Source organism: Canis lupus, chromosome X (assembly GCF_011100685.1).
Source record: "Canis lupus familiaris isolate Mischka breed German Shepherd chromosome X, alternate assembly UU_Cfam_GSD_1.0, whole genome shotgun sequence".
In the NCBI taxonomy this organism is placed as follows: Eukaryota; Metazoa; Chordata; class Mammalia; order Carnivora; family Canidae; genus Canis; species Canis lupus.
The window spans coordinates 111,998,795-112,020,218 of record NC_049260.1 but is presented as its reverse complement, the minus strand read 5'-3'; the positions used below and the strand labels follow the sequence as shown (position 1 = coordinate 112,020,218).

The window sequence follows — 21,424 nt, the reverse complement described above, 5'->3', positions numbered from 1 at the left end:
TACTCTTGACTGAAAGCCTTACCAATAACACAAACAGTTGATTAACATATATCTTGTATGTTATATGTATTATATACTGTGCTCTTACAATAAGGTAAGCTAGACAAAAGAATATATTGTTAAGAAAATCATAAGAAAGAGAAAATACATTTACAGTACTGTACTGTAGAAAAAAAATCACGTATAAGTGAACTTGTACAGTTCAAACTTGGTGTTGAGTCAGCTATAGGGCAGCCTGGGTGGCTCAGTGGGTTAGCACCACCTTCGGCCCAGGGCATGATCCTGGAGAGTATAGAGTCCATGCTTAGATAACCCACTTATTTATCACTTTCTTTTTCACCATTGCTCCTTACATCTTACTCTTTTTGAGTCCAATTTCTATAATATAAAGTAGTTCTGTTAATAGTTATTTCAGCAAGTGTCTATGACTGGTGAACCCTCATTCTTTATTTCTTTGAAACTATGTCCATTCTTACATTACAAATCAGCTAGTTGTAGAATGCTAGGTTCACCATTGCTTTATTTTTTTAAGATTTGTTTTTTTTTACAGTTGTTATTTTTTTAATAATAAATTTATTTTTTATTGGTGTTCAATTTGCCAACATACAGAATAACACCCAGTGTTCATCCCATCAAGTGCCCCCCTCAGTGCCCGTCACCCATTCACCCCCACCCCCCGCCCTCCTCCCCTTCTACCACCCCTAGTTTGTTTCCCAGAGTTAGGAGTCTTCATGTTCTGTCTCCCTTTCTGATATTTCCTACCTATTTCTTCTCCCTTACCTTCTATTCCCTTTCACTATTATTTATATTCCCCAAATGAATGAGACCATATAATGTTTGTCCTTCTCCGATTGACTTATTTCACTCAGCATAATACCCTCCAGTTCCATCCACATTTATTGAGAGAGAGAGTGAGCGAGAAAGAGCATAAGTGGGAGGAAGGACAGAGAGAGATGAAGCAGGCTTCCAGCTGAGCAAGGAGCTCGAGGACATGGGATGACACTGGGATCATGACACTGGGATCATGACACTGGTATCATGACCTGAGCGAAGTCAGACACTTAACTGACTGAGCCACCCAGGCATCCTGACAATTGCTTTCTTCTTCTTCTATTACTCACAGTAATGATTTCATTGTCTTCTGGCTTCTATTACTGCTTTTGAGACACTTAGGCCTATTTAATAATCTGTCATTACTTTGTATGTAATCCTCCCTCCTCTGGTTGCTCTTATGATGTTTTCCTGTCATTAGTTTACAGTTTCACTATTATGTACCTACAAGTAGTCTCAGTTTTATTTATCATCTCATGATTCATTAGACTTCCAGAGTCTGAAAATTCTAAATAAATTCTAGAAAAAATATTTGAATATTGCCTCATCCCTATTCTATTTTTTCTTTCTGAACTTCTATGAGACATATGTTGAATTGTCTATCTTCCATGTCTCTTGATATCTGTTTCACATTTTCTATTTCTTTATCTCTCTGCAATGGACTCTAGATAATCTTTAAATGTTTATAATTGAGTTCCTGAGTTCTAAATAGATTATAGACAGTTATGCCCAATATATTGCGTTTTAAGTTCAAAGACCATATTATTTACTTCTAGAAGTGCTATTTGGTTATTTTCCAGATATACTCATTCCTTTTCTTTTTCATATCATCTTGTTATTTCTTATGGCTTTTATCTAACCATATCTTTAATCATCATAAACATATCTATAGTCTCAGATTATTTTATTTTTAATTTTTTAAATTAAGTTGCCAACATATAGTACATCATGAGTTTCAGATGTAGTTTTCAATAATTCATCAGTTGCATGTAATGCCCAGTGCTCATCACATCATGTGCACCTCCTTAATATTTTAAAATCTACTGAGTGGATGGAGGAATGAAGGAAAAGCAGGAAGCCTCTATTTTGCTGTTTCTACTGATTTTCACTCATGATGAATTATTTCCTCTTGTGTTCTTAAATTTTGGATTGTAGGTTATTTTCTGTAGAGCTTTGTATGAATAAATTGTGAGTCACTGGGCTGGAGGCATACCCTTCAGGATGGTTTTGTTTGCTAATGTTCAGGGATAGTTGCAGCTCACCCCCAATCTTATGCTAATTTCTTGGCTTGGAGTTTCTTGCATCACACAGGTGGAGCATAGAGATTTTAACCCAAGTCTGCATGTGGTACAGACCTATGGATTTGAATTATTAAGAGATATTTTGATATTTTTCTACCCAGGTATATAGAGACAAAAATTCTTCCTCGTCATATCCCTGGGCTGTTGGGAGCCTTGATTGTTTTCTTTTTTTTTTTTTTCTCATAATCCATCAGTTAGCTGAAAATGCAGCTCTTCAATGGTCCTAGCTTTAAGCCAACTTTTTACTTCAAATTATTTTTTCCTGTGTGAGCCCAAGGCCTAATCTACTGTCCTCAGGTGGATTTTAAAAACCCCAACCCTTAGATTATTGATACAACCCCTTATCATTTCTATTTCTATAGTAAAATGTTAACCCATGTACTTCCTGCTCTGGTTTTCAATTTTCACTTCATTTTTGATGCCAGAAATTATGATCCCAACTATGTAAGTGAAAGAATTTTGTTATATATAATTAAGCATTATTAGGTGTTCATTACAGGAGTATGTATTTTCAACTCTCTTTATCTGTCATTTTGCCATAATCAGAAGACGATTTTGGGTGTCTGTCTTTTGCAGTAGACTGAGAGCTTCTCCAGTTACAACTAGAGTCAATACTTCATGGAATGTGTGGCAGGGGCATTCCAGGCAATGATAACAGGATGTTCAAAAGCATGGAATTAAAAAGTCTATGTTTGGGGGATCCCTGGGTGGCTCGGTGGTTTAGCGCCTGCCTTCGGCCCAGGGTGTGATCCTAGAGTCCCTGGATTGAGTCCCACGTCAGGCTCCCTTCATGGAGCCTGCTTCTCCCTCTGCCTATGTCTCTGCCTCTCTCTCTCTCTCTCTCTCTTTCTGTGTGTATCTCTCATGAATAAATAAATAAAATCTTAAAAAAAATAAAAGGGCAGGCCAGGTGGCTCAGTGGTTTAGTGCCGCCTTCAGCCCAGGGCGTGATCCTGGGGACCCGGGGTTGAGTCCCACATCAGGTTCCCTGCATGGAGCCTGCTTCTCCCTCTTCCTGTGTCTCTCATCCGTAAATAAATAAAATCTTTAAAAAATAAAAATAAAAATAATAAACAAATAAAAAGTATATGCTGTTTTCCAGGAATAGTCCAGTGTAGTTTATCTTTTGGTTATGTGAGATAGGTAGAGGAAGCTATGACAGGTGCCAAAGATGATGGTCATTTCATTCCATAATGAAGAATTTGGATTTATCCAACATCAAAATTGAAGCCATTAAAGAAATTTAAATAGTGGGATGTCATAATCAGATTTATGTTACAGGTTGACCACTCCAATTTCTTGGGCTGTATTGAGTGTAATAAATAGTATATACCAGGAGACCGATGAGATTATCACCATAGTCCAGGAAAGAGTGAATTTTTAATCAACCTATTTTCAATAGCACAGTTTGACCTCCAGATTTCTGGGGAGTAAAGAAGATACTTTATAGAAGTGTATTGTGCACACATATACCACCACTTCTCCCAAACTTGAAATAAAACTTGGCATGTTTATGCACTCCATAAGTCATTAATTATTTTCTAATTGATTTGACAAAGCAATCTACTATTCCATAGCCTCACCCCAGCTACAATATGAAGCCCTTATGAATCATATTAATCTTCCCAATAGCATGAAAAGAAACTAAAGTTTAAAATAAATAAAAAATAATGAGATCCCTGAGAAAACCTAAGTCAAAAAAGTGGCTGTCTGCTTATCTGTGGAAACAGTACTCGCTCTATTCTGGAGACATTCAGCTAAGCTGTATCACTATGCTGGCATACTGTGGCACTAAATCAATTGCTTGTGTGGATAATTAGTTCCTTCTATCAGTGAATTAGCAAGGGTATGAGGGTTCACCTTCCTATCAAGTTACTCTAAGACCTAAAATAAAATAACTCCGTATATAAAAACTTATTGTCTTCTCTAAGTAACCCACAATGAATGATTTCAGTAAGAGAGAAGCTGGCTGTCAAGATCAGTCTGTTTTCTGAAACTCCCATCTATCCTCTAGTGAATACCTTTCAGCACATACGCAGGCTTGCCTTTCTCAACCAATTCCCTAGGTTGTCTGATGGCACAGAGATCTAGTGGTGTCTAAACCTGTTTTACTCTCTTCAAACAGCTACTGAAGACAGGTAGAGTCCACACTGGTCAGCTCAGAAGGAAAAAAGATATAAAAATATACCCAGGTGAGCACAACATGACATTTTCTTTCAAATATTCTGTACTTGTGTTCTGCCAAACATTTCAAGAATATTTTTCTATCTTATTTGGATAAGGTTCTTCTGAGTAAATGGGCCATATAAAAAAACACAATGAATAGGATAAGAGATTGATGAGGTCTTGAGAATTAGTAAGCAAGCTGTACTCATAACACTATCCATATACTCTTTACTCAGTTAAGAGTAGTGTGACTTTTTAAAAATTTGCTGAGAAGATACCTTTTCTATCTCTCTCATCCTTATTTATCTAATTCATAATTTTTAAGGTTATGAGCAATTCATTGTTTTCTGATTTACAATGATGGCCTATTGCTTTCATATATGAATACTGTATTAGGAATAGGTGTAAATTTCCTTGAAAATACTCCATCAGCAATGGTGCACAGTTCTGGGAAGGAAGAATCTGGAGACACAGAGCTAATTGTGATGATCATGGAGAAACATCAGGTATCTGTGGATCACCCTTGTGTGGTGGTCTGTGTTTTCACTGGGTACAGAGACGTTGCCTGCTGGCATAGGGGTCTTTTCAGCCTCTCCTGAAGAGTTTATCTTCCATAAGTGCCATCTCCGGAGCCTACGTGTGTCTTATCCTTTGCACATTCATTAAGCAAATACATATTACAGTCTTAACATTTACCGTGCTCCAGAGACAGTGTAACATGATGGTTTGGAGCTAGAACTCTGCACCTGGGCAGTCAGTCTAAGTTCAAATCTTGGTTCAGGCAATTATTGCTTTATGACCTTGGGCGATTTGCTTAATATCTGTTCCTTGCTCTTTTCATCTGCAAATTGGAGGGTAATACCTCTTAGTTATTTGTTAAGATTAATTACTTAATATATAGTCAGTGCTCAGAAAAATACACCAACGCAAAAACACTGATTATTATTGACATATACTGTCCTAAGCACTGAGGGTATGCCTATCACGGTCTCTTATCTGAGGAATGACAAAATCCACCTGGGGAAACATACCTAAACTGGTATAACAAGAGAACATGGCAAGTGCTTTGAGGTGGAAGTTCAGGGGGTTATATAAACTCCGATGAGGAGGACCTAACAAATTCTCAGGTGAGTCACAAACAATTTAAGTGGCATTGAAACTAAGATCTCTGAAGGATGAAGGGAGTTAAGAAACTATGCATGTGGGAGTGTGTGCTCTCATTGGCTTGAGGGGGAGTTCAGGCTGGCAGAAGCTCATGTATCAAAATCTGAAGGAGCTCTTGATATGATGTGGAGTAGTAAATGAGAAAGTTTGATCTAGGCCATAAACTGAATGAGTTTGAGTTCTGGGGAACATGTAGGGTTGAGGGCAAGGAATGAAAGTGAAGATGAAAAACAGATAATACAAAGCCTTATAAACCTTGTATGACATGTAAACTCTGATTAGCTATTAAGAGTATGGATTTTGCTCTGGGAACAATGGGAAACCCCTGAAAGATTCTAAGCAAGGAAATTATATAGTTATTTTTGAGTAATAGGAATATTGTTTTGGCTGAAGTAGAGTAAGTGAAGTGGAAGGATCTGCTCATTTATTCAATAGTTCTTTTCATTTAAATTTTATTTAGTTAACATACAGCACAATTTTAGATATGTCAATATAGATATAGATATAGAATTCTATGACTCATCACTTACATACAACACCCAGTGCTCATCACAAGTGACCTCTTTAATCTCCATCACTCATCTAGTCCATCCCCCACCCATTTCCCTCCATCAACTCTGAGTTTGTTCTCTATTGTTAAGAATCTCTTATGGTTTGTTTCCCTCTTTCCTTTTTCCTCTTCTCACATGTTCATCTGTTTTGTTTCTTAAATTCTACATATGAGTTAAATCATACGGTATTTGTCTTTCTCTGACTGATTTATTTCACTTAGCATAATACACTCTGGCTCTATCCACACCATTGCAAATGGCAAAATTTCATTATTTTTGATGGCTAAGTAATATTCTGTGTGTGTGTGTGTGTGTGTGTGTGTGTGTGTGTGTGTGTGTGTAAAGATGGAAGCATCATGAGAATTAAGACTGCTGGGGAATGGCTTGAAATTTTAAATGGGCCTCATTTGAGAAAGTGATATTTGAGCAAAGGCTTAATAGAGAAGAGGAAGTGAACCATGTATCTATAGGAGAAGGGTCATTCTCGGCAGAGGAGATAACCAATGAAAAGGGCCTGAGGCAAAAGTGTGCATCACATAACAGTATGAAAGCTAAGGAGACTAGAAGGCAGTAAGTAAACTAAGAGGGGTCATAGGAGATGAAGCAGAAATATAATGATAGGGTATGGGACCTTTGTAGGCCATTTTAAAATTGGTTCTGATGATGTAAGAAACCTTTGAAGGGTTTTGAATATAGGAGTGATTCAATCTCACATTTCAACAGAATCGTTCTGACTAGTTGGTTTAAAATAGATGGTACAGTGATATGTAAGCAAGAAAACCAGTTAGAAAATTACTGCAAGCATTCAGGTGAGCAATGAGGATGGCTTTGAACTCAGTGGGACCAGTCTTAGGCCACCCTAAATGTGTGGTGCTCAGGGAAGGAGTTTAAATGAAAGTCTACAAGTGTTAAATATGACATATTCTATCTTCCTATCTTACAAATATGCCTTCATATTGAGAAGTTTTTAATGCATAAATATATGCTTTTTAAATAACTGAAAGCTGGAAAATGCCAAATATGACCAAATTTATTTATTATTGTATGTATCTGGGAGTTCTGTTGGTGGACTGACAATGTATGCATTATTAATAACATAAAACATATATTTCATGGTTTGTTATATATCTATTCTATAAAATATTTCTTTATTTCAGCAAAATAATTGTTATAATCAAGATTTTAACATAATATTTATTCTGTTCATGACAATGGCAAGTATCCTTTTTTGAGTCATTATATTATTAATATATTGTTAATAATTTCAACTTGGGGAAACTATCTGTGAGACAATACAAACTACAATTGCAAATGAAATTGTTAAAGCAATACTTAGATTCATAAATGAACCATAGATTTTACTTATTAGCACATTCAAATAGTGTAACAGAGTGCATTTGGCAAATTTTCATTATTGCAGAAAATATTACAGTATATTTAAATTTTATTATTTATTCTCCAGGACATATACAAATTTCACAAACACTTAAAGTGATAAGTAGGGGATCCCTTGGTGGCTCAGCGGTTTAGTCCCTGCCTTCAACCCAGGGCATAATCCTGGAGGCTGGGGATAGAGTCCCACATCGGGCTCCCTGCATGGAGCCTGCTTCTCCCTCTTCCTGTGTCTCTGCCTCTCTCTCTCTCTGTGTCTCTCTCATGAATAAATAAATAATATCTTTTAAAAAAGTAAAGTGATAAGTAGATATGTACAGTAACTTTAAAAATTGGTTTCGTTCTTTCCACAAGTTAGAGGAAATTTAAAGAAATGTGAATTGTTTAATATTAAAAAATATTCCTGAGGTGCCATATCCAATTGTGAATACTGAATTAATTCATAACTCCCTCTGGAACCATGAACTAGAACATGAAAGTGAGAAAGTGGACACGGCACTGCTAGGAAATAATATTTTCTTATTCAAGATTCTATTGCATTTATGCTATTTGAGAGGGAAGATTTGGTAAGTTAATTTGTTCTTTTCATTACTTAGGAGCTTCTGCCTTTCAGATCCTCCCCACACTCTGCTGCAGTGTCTATCTTCAATTTCGGCAGCCACACAAACTGTGAGTCTTCAGAGAATTTATATGCAGTTATTTATCTTTTTAAGAATAGAGCAAGTGATGTTAAGTGTTTCTCTGGCACCTGAATGATATTCATCAGGAAAATAGATATTTAGGGTTACGGATTATATTTTGTCAGTGCTAAATGTTTGTTTTCATGTAACAAAAAATGCCCATGTGTTCCTTAATAAATTTATTTTTGTGTGTTTGGGCTAGGCAGGCACCCTCTAAAGAAGTAAGCAAAGAGAAAAGCCACCTCTTCTCCGGGTCTAAGGGTGGCACTGGTGGAGGGTTCAAAAGGAGACAGATTCTGGAAATATTTTAAGGTATAGTTAAAGAATTCTGCTGTTAACTGAGATGGGCAAGACTGTACTAGGAGCAGGCTTTAGTGTGGGATGATCAAGAGCCCTCATTTTGAAGCCTGAATTTGTGGATTCTATTAGATATTTATTAGACATCCAAGTGGAAATGCCAAGTAGACAGCTACATACACAAGTCTGGAGTTTAGGAGAGAAGGCTAGGCTGAAGATGTAGATTTGGGAGTCATGAGCATATAGGTGGTATATAAAGACATGAGATTGGATGAAATCACCAAAAGAGTAAATGTATTTTAGAGAAGAGTTATGAGTAAGGATCTCTTGTGTCTCCTATATTAAGGATTGGGAAGAAAAGGAGAAGACAGCAAAGGAGACTCAGAAAGGAAAGCCTATGAGGTAAAAGGAAAAGAATAAAATATATCATAGAATCCAGATATTTCAACCAGAAACAGTTTAAGAAGCACTATTCAAATGCTACTGATGGATGAGAACTGAGACTTGACCATTGTCTATAGCAACATGGTCATCATTGGTGACCATGAAAAAAGCAGGTTAGTATGAAGTGGTAGGAGTAAAAGCCTTGTTTGAAGATGAGAGGATGGAAGAAAAAGAATTGGATATAGCAAGTATAGAAAACTCAAGGAGTTTTGCTGCAATGAAAATGAGGTAGTGCCTGGATGGCAAAGTGAAGCTGAGATTATTTTTTTAAAGACAGAAGGTATAGCAACATTTTTATATGCTACTGGGAATGATCTAGTAGAGGGGAGAAAAATGATTGTGTAGGAGAGACCAAGAACTGCTGGAGCAATTCAGTGTCTAGAGTAAGTGAGGGGGAATGAGAACACATGGATCAGAAGGAATGGCTTGTGTTAGAAGTATTCATAATTAATTGATGGTAACAGGTGAGAAGGTAGAGTATGTAAGGACCAGCTGCTGGTAGGTGAGTATATTTGATGGTGCAAGTATATTTTGATGGTGCAAGTATGTGGAAATTTGCTTCTGATTACTGCAAATTTCTCAATGATAGAGTAAGCAAATTCGTCAGCTGATAATAAAGGTGGGGTAGGCAGTTGTAGAGGATTAAAGAGAGAGGACATAGTAAAAGTATGAATGTTAGAGAGTGAGAGATGCATGGATTACACTAAATATCCGCATGTACTTACTGGGAATGAATTTAAAATAATTCCAGTAAATATGGCTGTGTGATTTTATCCAGCTACATTCAGTTGCATAGATACTGGTACATAAGAGGAAGAGAGTTGGTTTTAATCATGTTATTGTTCTTCTAAGACAGTACAACAAAGCAAGAGAGTAGCAAGGGAGTTGAGGGTCATTGCAAGGGAAACATTTTAATGTTGGACTCTGGAATTTAATCTAGTCAAGGAGGTAAGAAAAAACATGAGGATTAAAGGAGAGTGGCAAAGCTGGTAGAACCACTTATGTCAACATGAGTTGAAGAATCATTTGAGTTGGTGTTAAGAGAAGGAATCAGATGGACAGATGGGAGGTAGTGGACAGAGTGATGATTAAAATGGAGATTATGGAAGAGCTGACCGTTAGTTATGATAAGATCAAGGTTATGACCGTGGGAATGAGTATCCAAGTGAGATTAAAACTAAAATCATTAGAGGGGAAAGCTTTAAGAAATTGGGACATTGGAATGCTGGGGTATCAGTTATGGCTATTATGAAATTGTTAAGAATTAAGACTGGAGTCATTTTAGAGAAAATGTCAATGTACCAGGAAATAACATCTTTGGGAAATGATTGGGGAATGGCTCAGCAGCCATTAGAAGTCACAACAATGGGAGACATCTGGTTGGCTCAGTCAGTTGAACTTCCAACTCTTGATTTTGGCTCAGGTCATGATCTCAAGGTCATGAGATTGAGCCCTTCATGGGGCTCCCTGCTCAGCGAAGAAGCTGCTTGAGATTCTCTCTCTCCCTGTACGTCTGTCTCTCCCCGTGCTCACTCACTCATGCTCTCTCTCAAATAAGTAAATAAAATCTTTTTTAAAAGCCACAACAATGGGACAGAGTGAGTAATTTAGCCTGGTGACAGGAGAATGAAAACTGTCAGGGATGGTGGGTTTTGCTGATGATAGAAGTGGTGAGTCAGAGGACATAGAAGAAGGCTTTCCAGAGTCAGGAAAAGGTCAGAGAAATGGACAGAAGAGAGGTGGTAGTCTGGAATTATATGGAATTTAGCCTGGGGGAGATGAACCCTGGGAATCTAGGACTTCTTGGGTATAACTGACATATCAGGGATAAAGTGACATAGGTCTGGTGGTCTCAGGACAGACTGTAGTAGTGAAGCTGTGAGTGTCAAAGTGTGTGGAATGATGAGTGTTGGAGAGTGAAAGAGTGCATGGACTGCTTTAAATGTCTGGGACTAACTCCCGACCCAGGAAATGTAAGAGTGTGAATTGGATTAGTTTGGTTTGATTTGGCCCACTATATATATATTTAAGATTTTCAAGCTTTACTATAAAACAGATATCAATTCTCCCTGCCATAGGTTTTTTTTGTTTTTTGTTTCCTGCCATAGGTTTAGTGACTACCTTTGATTTGTTTTTGTGTGTTTCTGTGTGTCTGTATGACCACCTGATGCCATTAAAGTAATTGTTTTTATTGACGCTAATGAATTAGTGAATTAATTACTGGTTTATTTAGAGAGCAACTTCCTTGGACCAGAGTGCCAGCTGCAGGGACTGAGAGTGGAATATTGCCCCCACTTTTAAATAGCTCACAGAACATCAAAGTAGCATGAGAGAATGATTGTAGTTATGTGTAATTAATAATCATAAATGTGGTATAAAAATAAGCTAATATATTGTCCATCAGACAGATGATTCCTTTTAAAAATTTTCCTTCAATGACTTCACTTATTCTCATTTGTTGATCCATAAAAATAAAAATTACATCTAGATACCAGCTGTTGCAAAGCTCTTTTCAGTTTACTGTCCCAAGGAATCTTGGGCTTGAGTGGCAGGGTATTTAATATGATTCCTGCTTCATGTCAGCAGAGTCCTTAGTGAGAAAAAGACTGGAATGAGAACAAGGAAACCTGGCCCAGGTGCATGGCCATATATTGGATCTCTGCTTTTTCCTATATAAAATGAGTGCATTGCCACTAACTTAGGTGTAAGAGCTTAGACATTAATTCACAAGACATTTATTGAGGGCTTATTACGTATAAGGATTTCTAATAGAAAGCAGGATCAAGAAAGATAAGTTTCACCTTGCACTCTGTTGTCTAATTATTTCACAAATGGAAAATGTGCTTTTCATAATGAAATAGAATTTCCTCATGAAAAAGTGTAGAATAAGAAAAAAAATCCTCCACCCTCCCCCACTTTGTTTTGGCAGGCAGGGCAAAACTCATTCTTGCTGATTACTATTGAAATCCCTGACAAAAGCTTGACTGAAAAATTAGGTATTAGTTTCCAATTACCTGATAATTAAGGTGCTAACTGAAAATTAGGGGGTTGGTTGGTAATAGGTCAAATTTTTAATACTCATAAAAACAATTACATTGTTAAGACGTGGAAAGTGAACAAAACAGCATGATGCTTTCTTGCGTTTCCTGTTTCAGCATTTCAGTGCTTTGCAACAGAGAAAGTGTTACTTTCCAGGGTTGAGGGGTAGTATCCAATTGGACACCAGCACTTTTTCTATTGGTTTCATGCTTCTGATGCCTTGGCATATGCTCTTTAAAGGGAATGGAGGGCAGCCCCCCGTGGCCCAGCAGTTTAGCGCCACCTTCAGCCCAGGGTGTGATCCTGGAGACCAGGGATCGAGTCCCGCGTCGGGCTCCCTGCATGGAGCCTGCTTCTCTCTATGCCTGTGTCTCTGCCCCTCTCTCTCTCTCTCTCTCTCTCTCTCTCTCTCTCTGTCTCTCATGAATAAATAAATAAAAATCTTTAAAAAATAAAGGGAATTGAAACAAGGGGAAAAATACAAGGAAAGAAAAGATGCTGAACCCTCTCCTACAAGAAATATAACTTCATGGAAAACAAAAACAAACAGCAACAGCAAATCACTCCAACAATTTCTATTTCTCCATAGCTTTAATTCAGATACACAAAGCATCACATTACCTAATACTGTTGCCCAGGCGATTTAATCAAGAGGGCAACAGGGACACATGTGAAAATGCCTCTGTGGCACAGGGAGGTGTTCTTGAAACCATCTGAACAGCAAAACTGATTTTATGCTGCTTTATTTTATGGTAAAACCAACAGTTTTACAAAGTCTGTGCCATCACTAACACAATGTAATTTTTGGAGGGGGGGGAAACGTAAGAAAAGGAGCAGTGATTATCTTTGAACATTGATTGGAAAGAGCTGCTGTTTCAGAGCTCAAATCATTCTGACTTGAGCAAAGCTGTTGTCTCTAGGTACAGGGCCAGTTAACACCCCAGAGGGACAGCAATTCTTGTGTGCACTGAGGCTCAGAGAACAATCTTTACATTCAATATTTGTTCACTTCTAAAGGTTCAGCCCTTTAGGGAAAGGAGTTTTGGAGCTGTTAGTCTTACACAGTCTTCTTGGGGAGAAAAGAAGGCCAGCATTCATAGTGGCTTTGTCGGCTTTGGCCAGCTTGACTCTTTAGAGTCAGCAAATATAGGCTTTTTGGGGGGGGCGGGGGTTACCGAACTAGAAGCATTCTTCTGAGACATAGCTGGAAAGACTTCTATTTCTTCCAGAAAGAAGACAATGTCAATATTAATAACATACCAGGTAGGGCAACTCCAGGACCAACAACAACCTTTATTCATGGATTTATCCATATATTCAATAAATTGTACAAAGTACCCAACAACAACCTTTATTCATGGATTTATCCATATATTCAATAAATTGTACAAAGTACCTATTGTTGACAGGCTCTGTATTCAGTCAATACAAAAATAAGTAGTGAATATTAAACCATCTCTACCACGTAGGAGCTGTCTAGTGTGGAAGATTAATAGATAGTCACAATATCTACTCGTACAAACAGGGTAATCACAGCTTGCAATGCAAATACATTGGAGAGTCACCCAACAAAGAGTTAGCTGGTATGTGAAGAGATATAGGGAAGGTTGCCCGATATTTAAGCCCTTTTATTTGTACTCAGGTGACTTTCTTGTCTTTGTGTCAGGAGACATCAATTATTTAATACAAATTAGTGAGTATTTGTTGAGCATTCACTATGTTTTAGGTACCATTCTAGATATTGAAATAATGAGTAAGAAAGAAAAAAATATATATAGTCTAAAAGGTGGAGTCAGGCAATAAACAATCTAAGTAAGTAAAACAAATAGTATGTTAGAAAGTTCAAAGTATTATAGAGAAAGTACATCAAGGAAGGGGGATAAGGAATGTCAGATGGGCAGAGTATCAGATGAGGGGGGGAAGGTTGCAAAATTTAAATGCTTTTACTCTGAGTGAAGTATGTTCTAGCAGAGGAGTGACAAGATCTGATTTCTACTTCAGCAAGATCACTCTAGCTGATGTGTCAAGAACAGACTTATGGGGCCAAGTTGGGAATTGGGGAAGCTATTAGAATAATCAAGACAAGAGAAGATGATGGAGTGGATCAGGTTTATAGGAGCAGGGATTGTGAGAAATGGATAGACTCTGGATATATATTGAAGATATTAACTAGGAGCATTTGTGGATGAGTTTGGGATGTGAAAGAGAAAAAGAGAAATCAAGGACAGCTCCAAGAATTTTGGACTGAGCAACTAGAAGGATGGAATTACCATTAATTAAAATGGAACACAGAGAGGAAAAAGCAGGTTTACAAAGGGAAGATGCAAGATCATGCGTTCAGTTGTGGACTTAAAAAAGATCGAGGTGCTTCTTAGCCAAGTGTAGGTGTTGATTAGGCAATTGGACATGTGAGTCTGGAGCTAAGGGGAGAGCTTAGAGGAAAGATAAATCTGAAAATCAACTTATAGATTTTTTAAAGGGCTGAGGCTACACAAGGTCACCTAGGAAGTAAGTGTAGACAGAGAAAAGGCTCAAAGACTGAATGAACCCTATGGCACTGCAGTGTTTGAGGAGATGAGGATGAACTAGCAAGGAAGATGGAGAAGTACTGGCCAATGGGGCAGCAGGAAGAGGAGGAGTGTGATGTCAGCAGCTAAACAAAGGTAGTGTTTCAAGAAAGCGAGTCATCAAATATTTCAAATGCTGCTAAAAATTAAATAAATTGAGGAAGGTGGATTGAACACTGGATTAATCAATGTAGAAACGCTCCCTGGCCTACACAAGAGTAATTGTGGTAGAATGGTGGGGTAGTGGGTTCAAGGAAGAATGGAAAGTGAAGAATTGGAGACATTTACATAGACAACTCTTGTAAACCACTTCTAGCATCCTCTGTTTGATAGGTAAAGGTGTCCCCAAGCAACTCTCTGCTCTTTTCCTGTACTTTTAAGGATATGGAGTCTGAACTAGGAGCTTTATTTTATAGGAGAGAGGGAAACAGGGAGAAGTTATTTGGGATGGAATTCAGCAGGAGGTTCTCAAATTCAAAGAAGGCAATAATGTTACTGGAATCTTTCAGTTTGCAAGGAACAGAGACGTGTTCAGATTGACTGAGTTCAAAAGTGCTAGTTGGAAAAATACACAGAGAAACAAAGGACAGGAAAGAGTTTCAATAGTAGCCCTTGGAGAGCTGGAATATTACTCAAGATACAAGCAGCAGGGACCCAGTCTTATTTGTTTTTTTTTTTAAAGATTTTATTTATTTATTCATGATAGTCACAGAGAGAGAGAGAGAGAGAGAGGCAGAGACACAGGCAGAGGGAGAAGCGGGCTCCATGCACCGGGAGCCCGACGTGGGATTCGATCCCGGGTCTCCAGGATCGCGCCCTGGGCCAAAGGCAGGCGCCAAACCGCTGCGCCACCCAGGGATCCCCCCAGTCTTATTTCTATCCCTTCACCAACAGATGTTTATTGCTCCCTATTATCACAGCTCTACCATATTCCTGACTCAGCTCTTCCCTCTATCTGCTTCCATTTGTTCCACTTGGGCTACTACTCCTGGTCATCTCTGTATTCTCTTATCTCACGGCTTCTGAATAATTATGAACTTTGCTGCCTTATTCTTCTACTTCATATTTTCTCTCATCCAGTTTCTGCCCAACAACCAATCACTAACTTTTTCTGTATCTCCAAATTAAAATTCCTCAATAGAGGGGCACCTGGGTGGCTCAGTCAGTTGAGTATCTGACTCTTGGCTATGACTGAGGTCATGATCTCATGGGTTGTGACATCAAGCCCCGTGTCAGGCTCCCTGCTCAGTGGAGAGTCTACTTGAGATTCTCTCCCTCTGCCCCTGCCCCCCATAAATAAATAAATAAATCTTAAAAATAAAATAAAATAATAAGATAAAATAATAAAATAAAATAAAATAAATTCCCCAATAGAGAGGATTAGATTGGTTAGAGAGTAACCATTTTAATGAGCAGAGTTGTTTTTTTTTCCAAAAATTTTATTTTATATGTTACTGGTGCTGATCTCTGGTTGGTTGTGGTCAGAGTATTGGATCCATGTTCATTAAGGAAGAATCATGGGAGTGGTGTCATGGGCACTGGTAGGCATTCAGAGCTTCACAACTGCTCTTGAATATAGTTGACTGAATGCAAAATAAGTTGGAAAGAGATAAATACATGGAAAATATGGTTAAAATGACTTCAGATTCAATTGTGTAGAACTTTTTTGAGATAAAAATATATAATACATGACTGAAGTATACATATAAACAAGCATGAGGGTGGAGGTGGATCATATTTCTATATAAGAATATTCTATATTATAAAGATAATTCCCTCCAATTAAGCCATCAGTTCAGTTCAATTCAATTCAATTACAACCAAAAACCCAGTGAGAGTTTCTTTTGAAACATGGCAAGTTGATTCTAAAATTCTTATGGAAGAGAAAATATGTTGAGGGAATCTTGCCCTACAAATATAAAAATCCACTATAAAACTACAGCAAAAAAAGAATATAATCCTGACACTAAATAGAATAGACAAATAAATCAACTAAACAGATGGAGATTCCAGAAACAACAAAAAAAAAACAATATTTGCATTGTAATTCAATATGTGATAAAGGTTTTTCTGTCATCATTAAATATATAATGATAACACAACAAGCTGGGGGAAAAATGAAACAAAGTTAAACTGTACTTCATACCATACATCAACACAAAATCCACATAAATTAAAAATATAAACATAAAAGTTGAAAGCAAAAAATAGAAGAAAACAAAAGAGGCTATTTGTGTAATCTTAGGGTAGAGAATGCCTTCCTGAACATTAAATCAAATATATATATATATATATATATATATATATATATATATATATACACACACACACACACACATAAGGGAAAAGTTCTTATATTTGACAACATAAAAATTAAAAACGTAGCACAAGGTGCCATAATAAAGTACTAACAACAGCAGAAAAATACAGATGGGAGAAAATATTTGCCATATGTATGAAAAACAAAAGGCTAATATACAATATACAGTGATACATTAGGAACTCGACAGAAAAATGAGCAGACATTATGTTCCATCCCTTCTCTTTTTGAGGATCTGAAAAGCTTGTCATGTCTGTAATTTGAAACTGTGTATACAGATACATGTTCTGCTATTGACTCTGGCAAGAAAATCACATCACTTAACGTCTCTGAGATACCAATCATACTTAATTCATGGAGAGAGGAGCACTTACTTAATTCAAAGACATGTATTACCAATGATGCCATTTCAACTATCAATGCAGGGCTACTTTTTACCATGGGACTATACCATGACCTTTAAATGATGATGTCTATTCACTGTGTGCATGCAGATTCTAAAGATCTCAGGAAAGATTTTAACTTCTCTTCTTGGTTTAGACCCTTCAAAATAGTGAGTAATTTCTGTGGGTAATTTTATTACCCAAATCCTTATCTTCCAGCACTTAAGGCCTCTATCAATTCATCCCGGATGCCTTGCTTACAAATGTTCCTAAGTCGTAGACTACAGCTCCCAATTGGATCATAAATTTTTCTAGGGCAAGTACCACATACTTGACTTCTTCTGTATTCCCTCCTAGTATTTAATAGTATTTAGTGGAGTTCTCTTCACATACACAATGAATGTTTTTCAACTACATATATCCGCATCTACTTCCAGACACAATTACAAAGGGGAACTTCTGATTGAAATGGAGAGGGGAGAATGGGTAACGGGCACTGAGGGGGGCACTTGACAGGATGAGCACTGGGTGTTATTCTGTATGTTGGCAAATTGAACACCAATAAAAAATAAATTTATTATTAACAAAATGGAGAGTGGAGTTGCAAATGAATTCCTTGAAGAAATGAGTTTCCCTCTAATTTAGGGCTATATATGCAAAATCGAAGATGACTTTGGCCTAATTGATTTATCACTATAACCATTAAGCCTACCTTTTTCTGGATTGCTTATTTTTATTACTAATCCTTACTCTACAGAAAACTAAAGTGCAAGTTACCCTTCAACATGTATGAAAAGAAAAGTAAAAATATTAGCCCCAATATGTCTTAACTGTTATGGGCTTGATTGTTATTTTCCAGCTGCACAGTGAGGTTATTAGGGATGACATCACTGTGTATATACAATATATTTCAAATCCCCATTTGGAATGCAGTGACAGTCCTAGTGCCATAAAAGTATTATACTACTAAATAATTAACTAAGAAATTATGAAAAACATAATGGAGAATAAAAGACAATTGCAAAAGCATCTATCACAACAAAATAGTTGTCTTTTATAGTCTATTCTGTTTTTCTGTGACTGAAGAACAAAATATCAATTATGGGCAGATGGCCATTAGCATAATCCATAATGCCAGAAGACAAAACAATGCTTTGTATCTATCACCTTTGATTAGTAGCATAATGTTTTATTAGACTCTGAATAAATAACAGTGAGTAACAGAATATGGGCTTTGACAAAGCAACAGTTTGTTTTCAGTAGTAGCATCTCTGTTAGTAAATAAAAGAAAGGAAGAAAATACCATCTAAAACCTTAAATATGGACCAAAACGTGGGATGTTCCTGATTTCCTCAAACCAAGAACACACACTCAGTATATAGCAGTCCACTTAAAAATATTAACATTTCCATAAAAATCTTCTTTAACAAGATGAAAAATAATTTGGACTTTCTAACACAAAACCAAACCCCTAAGGAACATATCCATGTTCTAAGTGTTTGAAGGAAAGTTTATGCTTTCAAGCTTGGTGGGTTTGGAATTCTTGTCTTAGATTTTACTTAATAAGCCTTTGACAGCTTCTGCTCCATGTGGTTTCCTTAACCTCCATTGCCCTCCACTCTATTCATGCGAGGAGGGAAAGAAATCAAAGGCCACAGACAACAAAGCCTACAGAGCCTCTATCCTTAAAATTTAAGATGCTCCTGTGGCTTAGATTGGCTGACTCACAGCTAATAGCAAATTCAGGTGAACATCTTTTCTAAATAAAATCTCCTTAGAAAGAATGGACAAAGGCTATAAAACATGAGACTGCAAGTTCTTTAATTCTGTGCAAGTACAGAAATTACAACCATTTTATAACCTGCATGAAACAGAGGAAAGCTGACCAGCAAGCCTGCAAAGAGACCAGTTTTAACTGGAATGGTGTCAACTAAGGGGATGATCGCTGGTAGAGAAAGAAGAAAAAGATCTCTAGGGGAGAAGGGAACTCTCAAGTGATGGGGGAGGTCTTCTAGGCAGCATTCGGCAGAAATTCTTTCTTTCCTCTACTTACGTCCAACAAAGTAGTCATTTTGCAAATACATTTTTCAGCAAATGCATTTTGCAGATGGCGTTGGCAGAGCCAGTTTGCACTGAAGGAGAGTTGCAGTGCCAGCATTCCATAACTCTGTGAAGAGAGCAACCAGAGTCATAGAAATATAAAGATGGGGTGTTGAGCAACTGCCATCATATTAAAAACTCTCTGCAGTTAATATTTTGGAACTTAGTGGCTAGACCTTGCGGACCAAGTAAGAAGCTCCTTCTCATTATCTGATAGTACTTCCCCTAAAAATCTCTATCTTGTTCTTAATATATTTGTGGTTTTATTCTGATCATGAGAACTGTATGTGCTCAATGTGGAAATTGTAAAAAAACAAAAAATATTTTTTAAAAGGGAAAATTCTATCATCCCATGTTGATACAGTTTCTATGTTGACTCACCCAGGGTTCTTTTTTTCTTTTGTATTTTATGTGAGAGTGTGTGTGTTTTAAAACTAGACTGTAGCCCAGAAATAATTCTGTATCTTTTTAAAATGAGTGCATGAGTGCATCTCCTTTGTCATTAAGTATTCAGATATTCCCCCTACATAGTATTCAGTATAACTATTGAGCATTAATATAAAAAATATTTTGCTCTATCTGTAATTATTATTTGGACTATTAATTAATGCAACAAGACAGCAAAATCAAATATGTAGAATTTTAGAATATGAGACAAAAATCAATATTACTTGCAAATGATTGTGTACCTAGAAAACTCAAAATCACCAAATAAATCAACAATCAGGATAAGGAAATTAAGGAAGTTGGCTAGAAATAAGTTGAACTTTGTTTTATACTAACAATATACAATTAGAAATTGAAATAGAAAGAATAAGAAATTCTGTTCACAATTGCCACAAAATCTATGAAATACCAAGGAATACATGTTGTAATGAAAAATTATAAGAACATACTGAAACCATATAAAAAGTACCTTAATTAATAGACATCTCATGGTCCTTGGAAAGGAAGGGAATACCTTAAAGGCATAATGTATTCCTAAATGCAAATTAAGTATCTGTTTCAAAATACCATTGAGTAGGTTTGATATGTTATAAGATGAAATGTAAATCTTGTGGCTTACATGAAAATAACTTTAGAGGGCTCTGGGGATCACCTCCAGGACTAAGGCAGATGCCCTTCAGAGTAATTGACGCTGAAGCATAAGATATCCATGTGACTACTCATCAGTAATGACATATAGGAGGCTACAGAGACAGAAAACATATGAGCAGCACATCACAGGATCAGACATGAATTACAGATTTTGATTTGCAGTCAAAATGATTTTTCCATCTGAATAGCAGTCTTTAAGGTTAAAGAGATAATATTTCTTTATTTAGAAATAGTTAATAAGGGGATCCCTGGGTTGTTCAGTGGTTTAGCGCCTGCCTTTGGCCCAGGGAGTGATCCTGGAGACCCGGGATGGAATCCCACGTCGGGCTCCCTGCATGGAGCCTGCTTCTCCCTCTGCCTGTGTCTCTGCCTCTCTCTCTCTCTCTTTTTCTGTGTCTCTCATGAATAAATAAATAAAATATTTAAAAAAAAATAGAAATAGTTGATAATAGCAAGGCTAGGCAATGGAGTTAGTATATTAATTCATTTTCAATCGAAATCCAAGTGAATTTCTTTGCAATTATAAAAAATTAATTTAGAGTTCTTATGACAGAAGAAATGCAAGAAGTGACAAGATTTTTGAAGAAGAATATTGTAGAAGAACTAGACCTATCAGATATCAAAATATATCAAAAAGCTGCTATGATCAAAGGACTACGCTGTTGACAAAAGAATAAACAAATGGATGAATAGAACAGAAAAACAGAGTCAAGGAATAGATCCAAACATAAGCGGGGATGAAATATATTTAAATAGGAGTAATCAAAGATGTGAGGGAATGAAGGATTATTCGATAAATCTAATTGGGCCCATTGAAATATGTTAGGAAGAAAATTAATTTATATTTCATCTTGTTGGAATATTTGGAATTATTAAAACTGAAATGGAAAAAATATATATGTTGGAATTATTAAAACTGAAATGGAAAAAATGCAATGATGTAAGAAGATAATAATTTGTGAATTCATATGGATAAGGATTTCCTAGTAAGATAAAAAAAAATCCAGAAGGAATAAAAACCTGATCACTTTAATCAGATAAATATTAAAATTTCTAGTATCTCAAAAGATTCTATAAATAAATTCAAACAA

The 21,424-nt window shown here is 36.7% G+C and overlaps 1 long non-coding RNA gene across 13 annotated transcripts in view; it reads left to right on the top strand.

Annotated features, from left to right (window-relative positions):
* LOC102156830 overlaps positions 1-21,424 on the top strand; it is a 136,387-nt gene that overhangs the window by 29,896 nt on the left and 85,067 nt on the right. For 6 of the 13 annotated variants that reach the window (XR_005386479.1, XR_005386475.1, XR_005386477.1 and 3 more), the window contains exons 3-4: positions 4,258-4,324; positions 8,002-8,074. The exons of 3 other annotated variants lie outside the window; for them this stretch is intronic. This is a non-coding gene — a long non-coding RNA (uncharacterized LOC102156830). The remainder of the gene's footprint in view (positions 1-4,257; positions 4,325-8,001; positions 8,075-21,424) is intronic. 4 more of the 13 variants (XR_005386480.1, XR_005386476.1, XR_005386472.1 and 1 more) reach the window with 2 other exon arrangements.